This window comes from Micropterus salmoides, unplaced genomic scaffold (assembly GCF_014851395.1).
Source record: "Micropterus salmoides isolate LMB-PRFRI ecotype aquatic unplaced genomic scaffold, ASM1485139v1 Ms_hic_scaffold_12, whole genome shotgun sequence".
Taxonomy (NCBI): domain Eukaryota; kingdom Metazoa; phylum Chordata; class Actinopteri; order Centrarchiformes; family Centrarchidae; genus Micropterus; species Micropterus salmoides.
In genome coordinates this window covers 30,103,998-30,117,784 of record NW_024040263.1, presented here as the reverse complement: position 1 = coordinate 30,117,784, position 13,787 = coordinate 30,103,998, and the positions used below count along the sequence as shown (strand labels likewise).

At 40.3% G+C, this 13,787-nt stretch overlaps 1 protein-coding gene across 9 annotated transcripts in view; it reads right to left on the bottom strand.

The window, feature by feature from the left end:
- LOC119899782 (potassium voltage-gated channel subfamily KQT member 5-like) overlaps positions 1-13,787 on the bottom strand; it is a 121,912-nt gene that overhangs the window by 106,489 nt on the left and 1,636 nt on the right. The window lies entirely within an intron of this gene.

Below are 13,787 nucleotides of genomic sequence, written 5' to 3'. Positions count from 1 at the left end.
GCAGCAAATCTAACCAAATTGCGGCATTTCAAAACTACTAGTTTTATTTTGAGGGTTTAACTAGACGTTGCATATTTATTATAGCTAACTTGACTGGATGTTGCATACTTTTTGTTGCTAACTTCAGCGCAGAGACCTACACAGCGAAAAACGACCTTAAAGCGGTACCCGGGGCATTAAAAAGTGACACCATTGGGTCTTGACCAAGCGTCCATATGTGAGAAAGTGTTAACCTGACTCCCAATAAATAATAATGTAGGTACTGTATGAAACCGTTGGATGCTAGGATGTTAAGAAGAGGTACTTTATTAACTTGGGTACCTCTCCAGCTACCAGCCAACATTCAGTAAACTGGTCCATGCTGGACTGGGTATTTTCGGTATTTTTAAATCTGGGCCCTATTTTCACATGTTAGAAAGAAAGCAAAAAAATTCAATAAGTTTAAATTCAGATCCTTCAGTGGGTACATGGTACCACTTTTGGGTTTTGGGTTTGTTCATCAAAGCCTGTATAACGTTCAGTCATAATGGATTAATTGGTCTCAGCTATTAAAAAACATTAACCAGCTTTGGGGTGGAATATGTTTAAATCCACTATTGTGCCACACCATTAATGTTTCTCTTTTTTACTGCAGTTTGCCTGTGTTTGGAATAATGACCATCATTATTTTAGGGACTATCTTCTCTGTGACGTAAATCATTTCTTTTTTCTGATGCACCTGCAATTTGGGCATAGATGTCTTTTTATCTTTTATTTTGCTCGTGTTGGGAAGGAAACTCATTTTGCCAAAGCTCCTCTATAGCTGCACAACCGTTGTGTTGTCTGTGTGATTCATTTTACTTCAGAGTTTAAGTCTCTTTACAAAAGATGCTGACATTATGTGTACTCATTACATTTCAAATATGCTGTACATGCAATAGCATTATGATAGGCAGGTGTAGGAGCTGACACAACACTACTGAAGGAAACACACAGCACTCACACACACACACACACACACACACCAGGAGAGGCCTGGGGGAAAATAAGTGTTCAAAAACGTGGCACATTATGACCTCTTCATGTCAGTGGCATGTGTGTGATCTCTTTCTCCTTCAGCCCCCAACCCCCCTCCTCAAACACATGCACACACATAACACTCTCTGTATCTAGATGACAGAGGACTTCGCCTGAGGTGACCTCGGGAGCAAACTTAACCGCTAATGTGTTCTGACAAGTCAGCTACAAGAAAGTGCTAACAGAGCAATGTAACAGTTAAAAGCAGGGTGCTCATTCATACCTCAGCACTTTAACGTCAGTCCTGTAACCCAGCTGACCATTTTCCTGTACATGATGTGTAATTTGGTGTGGACAAATAAGAGATTAAATTGGCCGGGCCACGGCTGTATGGGACTATAAACCTTGTCACTGGTTCAGAAAGCATGGCTCCCTCTCACAGAATTCAGACTCAGAAATGAGTTGACCCATGACACTTGTGACTTGCCGTCATAAAACACTAACCTAAGAGAAGGCTGTCACAGAAAAAAACAGAGGAAATATCACCAAATGACTGCTTTCTTAAAATTTAAATAATTGATTTTACATTTAGCTATTTTGTAAAGACAGCTCGGGACCTGAATACTCTGCATTACCTGGTGATCTTGACAAACACACACAGTATTCTGTTTTGCCTCCAAGCTAGCTGTTAGTTTTGGAGTTGAGTGAGGTTGCCCTTCGCACAGGTTCCCACACTGAGCTTTTTATGCTCCCAAACAGATGGGCTATGTACAGGCATGTACATGTGGTAAGATGGGATAGGGCTGATATTGCATTTTTTCTGTGTGTCTGAACTGAAACATGAAGGCATCGACTACAGGAGCGAGAGAAAAGACAGGAGAAGGAAATAAAGGCCACAGAGCTGTAGTGTGTTTGTCACATGGTGGAGGAGAAGCCAATTCTGATTTTTTAGGTTTAGGAATTTAGGTTTTGCATCAGCTACAGATTTCTTAGAAAAACTGTAATGCAACAGGAAACAGAACAATAAAAGCATCACAACACAAACAGAAACCATAAAAACTCCCCCCTTCAGTCACATTGTCATTTCTCTCTCTCATTTCTACCGTTCTCTCTTTCACTTCTTCCCAGCGTGGAGGCACATTACACACTGTTCCCAGCTGCGGTGCTGCCCCTGTGGGTAAGACAGCGAGGTCAGAGGGCCTCTGGCCTGTCACCAACTACACTGAAGCGTTACCAGGCTCGTGCCGAGAGCATGGCCCAGTTCTGTATCTCCCTGATGTGCTGCCACCACCTCCCCCTCCCCAGGACCAGTCTTCAACATGTATGCTCACCCTGGCTGTGAGTAGATGGTGGTATATCCTTTGTCCTTGCATAGAACCCCCCCACCCCCTCAAATTATGACTACTGTAGTGTGTAGCCTACGTCACACTAGAACGAGGCACAGTGGTGCTATTTTTGAACCAAGAGCTTCTTTACTGTGGCATTTTGATGCTGTGGGTCTTTTGACGTTTGCAGTTAAAGTTGTGCAGCCTTTAATAAAAAATATGATATATGGCTGATTTTATTCAATGCAAATGTAGGCAGTAGTGAAACTAATCACATCCTGCATCCGAAGTCCACTTCTTCTTCCCGGAGAGTAATGCAAATCACAGAAAGCCGAATGAGCACCTATTTCAGATGTTAGATTATGTTACTGCTGGTGTTCATGGTTATTCCCACAGGGACATAACAGGACCACAGACCCATGAACTCTAAACTAGTATAACATGGCAGAAGTTGCTAGGGCATGGCTTGCATCAGCCACGACTAACTGCTGGCCATGGTGGAACAGCAGTGACAGCATGGCCAGTAGGGGTGACACCTTCAGCGTATGACAGAAACGCACACGCAGGCAGGAGTGCTCTCTCAGATTTATTTTTGTTTGCTTATTGAAACCCACCCAAGATGTCTTTCTTCCACTCTTGAACTCAAGAAGGCAGCATCAATTTCTACGGCAACACGAAAGTGCCCAAAATTGCCCTTTTCACATTGGGACTTCTCAGACGCTTTGCTGCTTATACAAAAACATACTAGGAGGCTGGCTATGTGTGATTGTGTATGTGTGTGCTTTGCATGAGGCTTGCACTGATCCACCTCAGTTGGCTTGGGCGGTCTCAAGGTATTTCAGTATACCAGGGGTATGACTTGCAATGGTGTCAAAAACACAGACGCTCCTCTTTCTATTAAACTGATGGGGAGATGCCGTGTTGAGGTGCTGTATTGTCATGTATGCATGTAATGTAGGTGGGCAACGCGTGAAACTACCTGACATCATCTTCACTTTTCCATCAGTTGGTAAATAACACACACACGGGGACAAACTGTAACAAACATTGCACGTTTAGTGCTAAACTTCATTGCTCCGCTGCATTTACCTGCCGCTCTCTCTCGCTCAGCTACACACTCACAAAAAGGAGTTACTCGATGGCGTCTACAAGTGGTGGGAAAATACTACAGGACAGATACCACCCATACCTACACCTCAGCTGTCAGCAGACAAACCCAGTGATTAGGCTTGAACTAAAAATTAGTCACACTGTTTGCCCCAATTGCTCCCCTGAAGGCAAGAATCTGCCCGAACATGTGTTGAGATCAGGAAAAACTAAAACAGTAATAATAGTCTAAAAGAGGCAGAGCTAGGAGAGGTCAGACTCTTTCCTCCTCTCTTTGTTGTAGCGACTGGCCTCAGCACAATGCTAACATAGGCACAGTGATGAAGGAAATGCAAACAAGCAGCACTGTCTTTGTATTTATACCACAGGAGAGAGAGATGAAGGGAGGATAGGTGATGACAGGAAGAGGCGATGATAACTCTCAGGAGATGTGCGTTCAACACTTGAACACCACTCACGGCTGATGGTATAGGTCATTCTGATGTAATGCCTCTTCAATCTGTGAGATTATGGCTTTCTTGGAAAAAATAACATGAAATCTGTGGAGGCATTGCAGTCAATATGAAAGGGTGAGCGAAAGGAGAGGCAATAAGGCGAAATGGTACGAGCAGATGAGAAAAAGGTGCTTTTCTCACACTGAAGGTGACTCACACAGTCCTTTCCCACACAGACTACAACCTGTGAAATGACTGGCCGGGACAAGCAGCCCCAAAACCTCCTAATCAGAAAGTGAGACTCCAGGGGCAGCCAGGTGAAAAAAACCTCGCCCACGATTGCCAATTTCCAGCTGCTGCCAGGAGTTCCTGACTTGGCTGGATCTCACAGTGTTCAGTGGTGGGAAGCCAACCAGAAGTGATGCCTACAAATATATATACACTATTTAGTAGGTATATGGGCATTCAAGATTTGCAGGAAATGGTATAGAAGCAGCAAAAATTTGCCTGAGTGACTCAACTGCTGATGCCTGCTCATTGTGGGAGGCGTTAAAGCGAGGCATCCTTAAAAGGAAGCAAAAAAAAATGTATCTCTTAGCTGAAGCACAATACCCACAATGCATGTGTACAGGTGTGGCCTCTGCTAAGGCCCTGTCTTTGTGTTTATAGAAAGGCCAACCCTGAAAACAGAGTGAGGGAACTCCCTCTGAGTAAACACAGGACTGAAACATGATACCTACAGCAGGCATCTCCCATCAAATGTGACTGTCCTCTGATTCAAACAGGCAAAGTGATTTACATATACATACATTGATACAGTACGTACATGTGATTGGCTGGATTTAATGTGTATAAATGTGTATTATTATATACTGTATAATTTCAGTGCACTATGAAGACCAACCTGAAAATACTGACATAGGTAATGCCATGGTAAACATTTAGTTGGCTTTATGTTCTTTGTGAAAGCCCAGTTACTGTGTACAGCTGCTATTTAGCAGACTTTGGATGTGAAAGCATCTTTGAACCCACGAATAGGAAGAGTTTTCTAAGCAGTTAATTGCAACAACATTCAAACAAGTTCCTGAAAGTTGATTATCATATTGTGTTGACATGAATGGAAACCATTTGAAAGCAGGACCTACACATAAATTCAATTAAAGGGCTAAGCTACGCACAGCCACGATGTTTCAAGACAAGACCAAACACACAAAAATGTAATAAATAGCAATAAAAAGCTTCATATTTTTTGACATCGATAATTAAAGTATCAAATCGTTATTTCTTTCGTGTTTAAAGGCGGATTTTGGCTCCTCAGTGAAAGTTGAAGAAACCTGATGGTTAATTGTGGTTTAAACTTTTCTTTATGGTCAACACTTCATGCCAAACACTGGATCGCTGCAGAGGTGGAACATTCAGAACAATTCTGATAAAATCTATGACAACAAATATGCATCAGTAAAATTAAAGTAAAAGCTTTTTTCAGTCCTCAACAAAATAAACATCTTAATAAAAAGTCCTTATTCATGTATGATTATTCAAGTGAATAAAATCAAACATTTATTGAATATTTATTGAACATTTGTTTTATTGTTATTGCAAAAAAAATGATATCGCGATAATTATTGTTATTGTTTTATTGTGCAGCCCTAAATTCAATACATTAACATAGAAACCATTTGCATTAAACACACATATTCTGTCCTTCCACATCTGAATCAGACTTTCCCTTCTTCTCGTCAAGCTGTCACAGAAAAAAAATGTACGTCACAAATGAGTGTGCAACGCCTATAACCATCTTGACATCCTTACACTGACATAGTGTCAAGCACCCACCATCTGGACAAAGATATCACAGCTCTGCTTCATGTCACTGCTCTGATCAAACAAGTCAGTTTCTCTTCAACACTGATGCAAATTTGATCGTAGTTTATAAGAAGCTTTTTTTCCATTGAGTCATACAATCAAAAGGTAACAGTGGACCTTGACTATGTGCTGCCGCAAAATTTCCTTACGTGTCACACAGCCAGATTACAGTTTTTGAAAGCATCACTTAGGCACTAATTTCATTTGTGGAAACTCTAGACACATCTAGAAACATCATTTCTTGTTACACATTCTGTCAAGTGTTCAAGACATTGCATTGTGCCTTTATATCTTTAAAGAAACCTTGCATGTGCAGAGTCATTGGTTAAAATAAACAAATTATCATGAAATACCATCGGGACATTCAGTTAGACCACCCACACACAACATACTGATAGTTTCACTGTGTAGTTGTTTGTACAATCATTAAAAATTGTAGTACAAAATATGTGATACATGTTTCAATTTAGCACTACACATATATACGTCCCTGTAAAAGAACTAGAATACTACAGGCACAGTGGAATCACTGAACAAAATCTGACATTTCCTGATTAAATTCAATAGAATCGTAAATTAGGTGTCTTTGAATGAAAGCAAAAATAATTAGCTACAAAGAAAACTAGAGTAAAACGTCAAATGCAGTGTTACCTGGCTTATCTTAAAAAGCAAAACAAAGGATTGATTACATTAACTTCTACATTTCCATCAACCCTGCCCACTGGATTTGGCCACAGGTTCTCAATCCATGTCACAATAGAGGTTTTCATTAGCCAAACATCTTGGGAAGAATCTTTGGGGGAAAAGTGGTACATGGGATCATAGACACAGTGACTAATAAAGAATGATGATGAAATATTACATCCATAGACTAGGTTGTCTAGATTGGTTCACATTTCACGGTACTTGGAGCTCATTATCCTGAAACTTTCATGATTTAAACATAGAATATTGTTCATCAGTTTCCATAAAACTATCCAATAAGAGTAATGCAACAATTACTTTTAATTTTGAGCAGTTGTATCAATTGATAGTTAAATTATTGTGATGAAATAAATAGACAGTCATCTCAAATGTGTTTAGCTGTGTCATTTTGAACAGGTGATTTTAGCTGAATGTACAAATGAGCTTATGTGTTTTGTATCCAAACGACTGGGAAAAGTGTTTTGAAACATGTGCATTTTGATCATCATCATTTGTGAGTTTTGTGTCTAGAGTTTTGAAAAAAGTACATCCCAGAGTAGTTGTAAAAAAATAAATAGACTGTTAAAACGTATACACTCGGTGAAAGGAAATCAGACATTTATATGAATGCCAGCGTCTACAGGGAGTTGTTTCCGAGTTGAATCTACAACAGTACTGGGACTTATTTCACACCAGAAGGCATAAGCCTCTCTAAGAGATGATAAAGGTGGGGTTTATAAGAAAAAAAAACAAATATTTCTAAGTGACAGAATCTCAATTGCTGGACTATAAACGAAAGCTCAAAATATAGTACATAACAGCACTGGGATTCAGATCATCGGATTAGTCATTCAGATGTCAACTAAACATTCAATTGTCTGTTGGCTTCAAATACCCAACAGTGCCTATCAAACACAGCTTGTAGCAGCCTATATATTTAAGTATTGCAACAATAAACCGACTAACATTTAACAAGTGAGAGCAGCATCACTCCGTCCACTCAGTTCAGAACCCTGAGGTGGAGGAACACTGTTTCCTCCCCCCACACACACACACACACTTTCCTGCCCCTGAACATACTTCCTAGGATAAGAGCTTGTTAATCCAGAGGTGAGATGAATGGTAGCCCTGTGTATGTGAGTGTGCAAGCAGGAAGGAGGGCAGGGGCTGGGACCCCCGACGCAACTCAACTCAGCACAAAGACTGGCTCAGTGCTGCTGCCGTCACACAGAGGGAATGAATAAAAATACACATGTATGCAGTAGCCAAACAGTATACAGGAAAATGCAACGGCAGAGGTGTTGAAAGGCATGTGTGAGTAATATATCAGCCTTCAGTAAGCTATCAGTATCCAGTATAAAAGTTACAGGGTCAAATGTTAACATTGCCTAACATTCCTTCTGAGCATCTACAGTGACTTTACCTCTGGCTTTTATTTTTAACCTTACAGCTAAGGCACTAATGAAGTTGACCCAGATGTTCCCAGTTCTTCGTGTTATAATTTTAAAGAAGTAATTTCCCCCGGAGGCCTGTTTGTTAGAAAGTGGAACACGGTTGAAGGCGAAATATCCCTTTAAGCATCAAAGCCAATGATGATGTGCAGTGCGGGCATGTCAAACAGAGGATAACTGAATGCTCGTAAGCATATTTGCTCCTCTGATCCGTTCCTAATGTGTCGGAGTAGAGTCAGAAGTCAGACAAGGAGAAGAGCTTTTTTTATTTGCTACCTGAAAGCAGTGGATGATGAAATTGAACTTCTGTGAGTTATCGCTTAAACTGCTCAAGCAGAACAGCTCGGCCAAATTAGTATTAAACACACTGATCCTCATCAGGAAGCATGTGCACATACATAGACACAAGAGGAATCACACAATATTGCATTACCACCACATGACAAGACTCTCACCATGGAAGCAAGACTTTGATTATCTGATTTAGTACAATGTGTCCTGGCACAAACCTCTGTTTTTATAGTGCTGTGTCTAAACAATGACTTATACAAAGCAAATAAAACACAAATAATCCTCCAGAATATGATGTTCTCTAAAGTCATGTTCATGCATTATGTTCCAGTGCCAACACGGGCAAGAATGATTTCCATATGGATTACAGTGACTGTTTAAAGCTGCATTAATCTGTTTTTGGCTGCATGGCAACAAGAAGTAACACAACACAACATATTATCACTTTATAAAGTTGATATGATGAACATGTTAACAAACAGTTTCCTATTTACAGGTACATACCCAGCAGACCTGGATTCATTTGTAGTCGTGTTTCTGGCCTGCCGACAAATTTAGGTCCAATGGTCAAACTTGTTTTAGCTCTGTTTTGGTCTTCACTTACTCCTGAGGGAAATATCTCACCTTTTGCTAAATCAGTCCCTTCAGGATTTCGCAATGTCACGATCGCAACTATTAGCACAAATTTAACAAATCCCCTTTTTTGACCACTACAAATTTTTAACCCATCATTGCATCTTTTCCGCACATTTGGGCCGCAACAATCACTACAAAAGGTACAGAGGGACTGCTAAATGCTCCACTGTGTTCACCAGCTAGTAACTACCTTTGTCTGTCTGCTGTTTGCTGCTGAGCAGATACTGTACAGTGGATTTATCAGAGGTTTCTCGCTGTAAACAATGACAGTGACAGTAACAGTGTGGGCCATAAAAACCCAAACAATGAGCTGAAATACCCTGAAATGCTCTTCAGAGATGAGGGTAACTGTGGATTTAGGCGATAATTATTAATTCACATTACACGCAGTCATTTCAATTATTGTTATTACTTATTAGTACAGCTGTAAAGTATTGTGACAGACAATGGTATGGCAAAGAACAAAAGTTACTACAAACTGTAGCAGATCTTTTTTTAACCTCCATCTGTCTATTGTTTGTCCCAACACAACACTTAACCCCTAACTTAAACCCTATTAGTGCTTTAACTTGTTTTTGACACTGAGAATCTGTGCTGTGTCTTTAAACAGGCAGGATGTTTTCAAAGCAGTAAGAACTGATATTTTACACCAACGATCTATCAAATGATAATGTGATCGTTGTGATGAACCTACTGAGAATTATCATTTGACTCTGCGGCTCTCCTCGGCTTTGTGAGTTTGTGAGAGTGAGTTTCAGTTCATTGTTTATCTGCCCGGCCCACAACTCTACTGTTTTGGTTCACTTTCACCATTCTCATAGTGTTGTTTTTAGCTGCACAAGGTAAGGTCAGTGCAAACGTTTTATTAACCCACTGTACACTACCTTCTCATCACCAAACGGCAGACAGACACAGTTGGGGACTAGCTGGTGAACACAGTGGAGCATTCAGCATCAGGGGTTGGTGGAAACCACAGGAGAGACCAAAAACAGAGCTAAAAGAGAGAGTGAATACAGAACTTACATTCATCAGATGGCCAGAAACATGACTCCAAATGAAAGCTAATGTTGCTCCGTAACTGAATGTGTAAATTAGAAAAAGCTTGATGACTGTTTACCATATCAACTTAAAAGGTGATGATATGCCAATGTTGTGTTCACAACTTGTTTCCGCTGCCCCCAAGTGGTTATTGGACATGTGTGGATCTTTTTGCTTATTATTCTGATTCTTGCTTGTATATGGACTCAAATATACAGCAAAGAAATGTGCAAGTTTCTTCTTCACCATTCAGCTCGCTGCAGTTACATCAGTTTCACTGTAATCATGGCTCTCCTGCACCCAGGCGATGAAAGGCACAGGAGTGTGTTGCAGCAGGCCCAGGTGGCTTACACAGCTCTAATGTATGCAGGGTGGGGTCGAACTTCTATTCTTAACAGATTGCATTGCTTTGAGTTTATCTTGTCAGCCTACATTTGATTATAATAATTATGCTTCTTGCATAACATACTGAAATAACTACAGACCATTCAAAGATACAGCTGGCTCAAGTTTTATGTAGAACTATGGCCTTCCTTACAGTTGACATCACAAAGCAGCATGGCAGGAGAGAAGAACACCGATTCCTTCTTTACTGAGATGATGCAAATTCACTATTTGACTCAGGGACATTCTAGTGTCGGGTATCAGTTTGTAATTAAGGGAATGCAGCAAATTTTCATCCAATGTGGGTATGAGGAACGGCTTGTGACAAAGGTACCCAAGGCAACCATCTAAATAAAACATCCTGTCATGGGACCACCAACATACAAGGCTTCTCTTTTCAAATACAGTTTTTCCAATCACTCTGGCGCTAGACACAAATCTCCCAACCGATGATCAAAATGCCCATTTTTCAAAACTCTAACTTTTTTTTTCAATTGCTTGGATACAATCCAGCTAAGATCATTGTTCATTGAACTTAGGTCACCTATTCAAAATGGCACAAATTAACATCAAAGTATTACAGTTTTAAAACACTATTCACACATTACATTTGAAACGACTGTCTATTCATTTCATAACAATGATCTAACTACCAATGGAAACACCTGCCCAGAATGATAACTTATTGCTGCATTACTCTTAATGCATAGTTTTATTGAAACTAATGAACAATATTCCATGTTTAGACCATTAAAAGGTTTCAGGATAATGAGATCCACTGACACCAGGTACTGTTAAATTTGAACCGACTGGACAACATTATTCATGGACGTAAAACTGACTACTCAGACACTGTGCCTATGGTCCCACGTACCACTTTTCTGGACCATGTTTCAGATTTGCCCTTGTAATTGCTTAGCCACTACTGCCAGCTCATTACTGAACCTGGCCAAGACAAGGAGGAGAGGTCGGAATTTCATTGGCCAGCGGGCAACAATCCAAGTGCCTGCACAGAGCAGGGCCAACATCGCCATGTGTGCAGCTATATCGTAAGATGGTGTTGTGGGGTGCAGACCTCTTACTGGATCATATAATGCAGTACTCCTTGAAACCTTCCTTGATGAGCTAAATCAGGTCTGAAGTCTTGTGTGGGATAAGGTTCCACCATGCTCAAATGGTGCAAGAATGTTTTCGGGCCCTCCACAATTTACCACCCTGTATCTACCCCCATACTCTCCTGTCCTTAACCAAACTGAGGATTTTTCTCCACATACGGTGAGCACCTTCACGAACAAGTCACCCTTCTGCACCGAAAACTTTATTGACATTTGTAATCACAGAAATTACTATAATTCTAGCCCCAAAACACCAACACAATGCCATTTTTCAAAAGAAAGCGTCGGTGGAAATCATGGATAATGATGATAATGGATCATGGGCCATGGATGGTGTATGCAATGACATCACGGCAGATCAGTGTCCGGCCTGGATTCACCATGCCCAAAGATTCTTCCCAAGATGTTTGGCTAATGAAAACATTCATTGTGATGTGGATGAGAACCTGTAGCCACATTCACAAGACAAGGTTGAAGGGAATAAGGAAGCACAGTGATCCATCCTTTGTTTGCTTTCTACAGTAAGCCAGGTGAGGAACACCATTATACTGTCGTTTTTTGTTGCTAATAATTTTGCTTTGATTCAAACACACCTATGTTGGGATTTTACTGTGCCTGTTCTATTTTCTCTACCAGTTCTTTTACAGTGACGTATTTACATGTAGTATCAAATTGAAACATGTATCACATATTTTGTAGTACAATATCTAATGATTGAACAAACAACTATACAGTGAAAACTATCAGCGTCTTGTGTGTGGATGATTTATAAAGTAAATCTTTTTTCAGTCCCTTTTCCTCAACAAAATAAATATTTTGATAGAAAAATTAAGTGTTAAGAGTTATTGTAATTGGGAAAAATTATTATTATTGTTTTATTGCCCAATCCTACATTTTAACCACCTGTTCTCAAGCAAATTCACACCCTGGGCCCTAAAAAGGCTAAGGAGGGATTTTGTTTGCCACTTTGTAAACTGACTCAGAAACAGCAGTTTTAAATGCTCCATGTGCAGAAATCTGGTTTAAAGAAACATTGATAAATATGCTCCTCAGGTTTGCAATAGCATTAAATGTGAAACACAACTAGCTTTATCAACAGCTGGACGTGAATGATGTTATTTTGTAGATGAAAACTTGGACAGTGACGCTTTCAACTGCAACAACTGTCGTATCAGCAGACCAGTGCAACTTTCAAGGCCACTAACCATCATCGCGGAAAAAAATCACAGGAGAGAGAGCAAAGGGCTGAGTGGGAGTTTAGTCCATCCATTTCACCAGTTCAAGCTCACTGCCACAGGGATGAAAGAAAATTATTCCTTCAACGTTCATGAGCGCTCATGTGAAGAGAAAAGGGTTAGAGTCCATGGAACCTCGTGGGTGTGCATGAGTCAACACTTTCACAGGTAAATTAGCATATTTGAGTCAACCTTTTAGCAAAAGTGTAGACTGAAGTGGACAAAAGGAAATCCAGTGGTGTCCCTCTTAAGTTATAGCCCCAATATACGAGGATAGGGAAAGTCATCATTTAGGTGAATGACCTCTATGATGGGCAGTGGCATCATCACAAAACCTCTTTGACCCCACAAAGGCTGGACCGGCCTCGTAAAGAACGGAGACTGAACTGATGTCTGAAACACTTTCACACCACCATAAATATTATCCTCCTCTGTGTTGGATAGAAAGGAGATTCTATAAATTACCTTAAAAAGCAACAGGACATTGTGTAAAAGGTTTGTTTAATCCTTATTTACAATTGTGTTTTCAAATGTAGGCCACTACAGCTCTAGATAAGAAAATGTTGAAGCACATCAGTTTAAATAATGAGGTGTTTGTCTCAAACTCCTCTTGGACGAATGCTGGATTTGATTGTAGAAATATAAGCTCCTCTAACTATAACTCTTAGCATGTCCGGTCCATCTTGGAAGAAACAGGGAGCCGGAGAGTCCAGAATGGAGGACGCTGTGGTAGCTTATCAGCTGTGTTGGCTCATCCACTTTGTTGGGAGTTGAGATAAAGTAAATTGCACAAATGCATTTTAAATAAACAAAATGTACTGCCTGCTTAGCCACCAAGCTAACAAGCTTGCTACTTTAGAAAGCTAGCTATGGACAGCCAGAGGGAAGCTCAGACAAGCGCCAGTGTGTTTGTGGCTTGCTAGTGTGTTTAGCCAATAACTTGCCAGCTACAGTTGTTCACCAAGTAGCACTGTGAGTAGTTCTTACATCACCAAAACTTCTAACACCTCCTGTTTCATAATTAACTTCTCTGTGCTACGCCTATACTCTGAAATTACCTGTAAAAATCAGGATGTTTTGCAACAGTAGCAATTGCTACAATTTCTTAAAAAAAAAAAAAGATATTTCCAAAGTTCACTATAAACTTCACTGAGTAGGCTATAGCACACATAACACACACACATGAACTCCCCCAACAGGGATCCTGCAGGCCTGCCCCCTATTT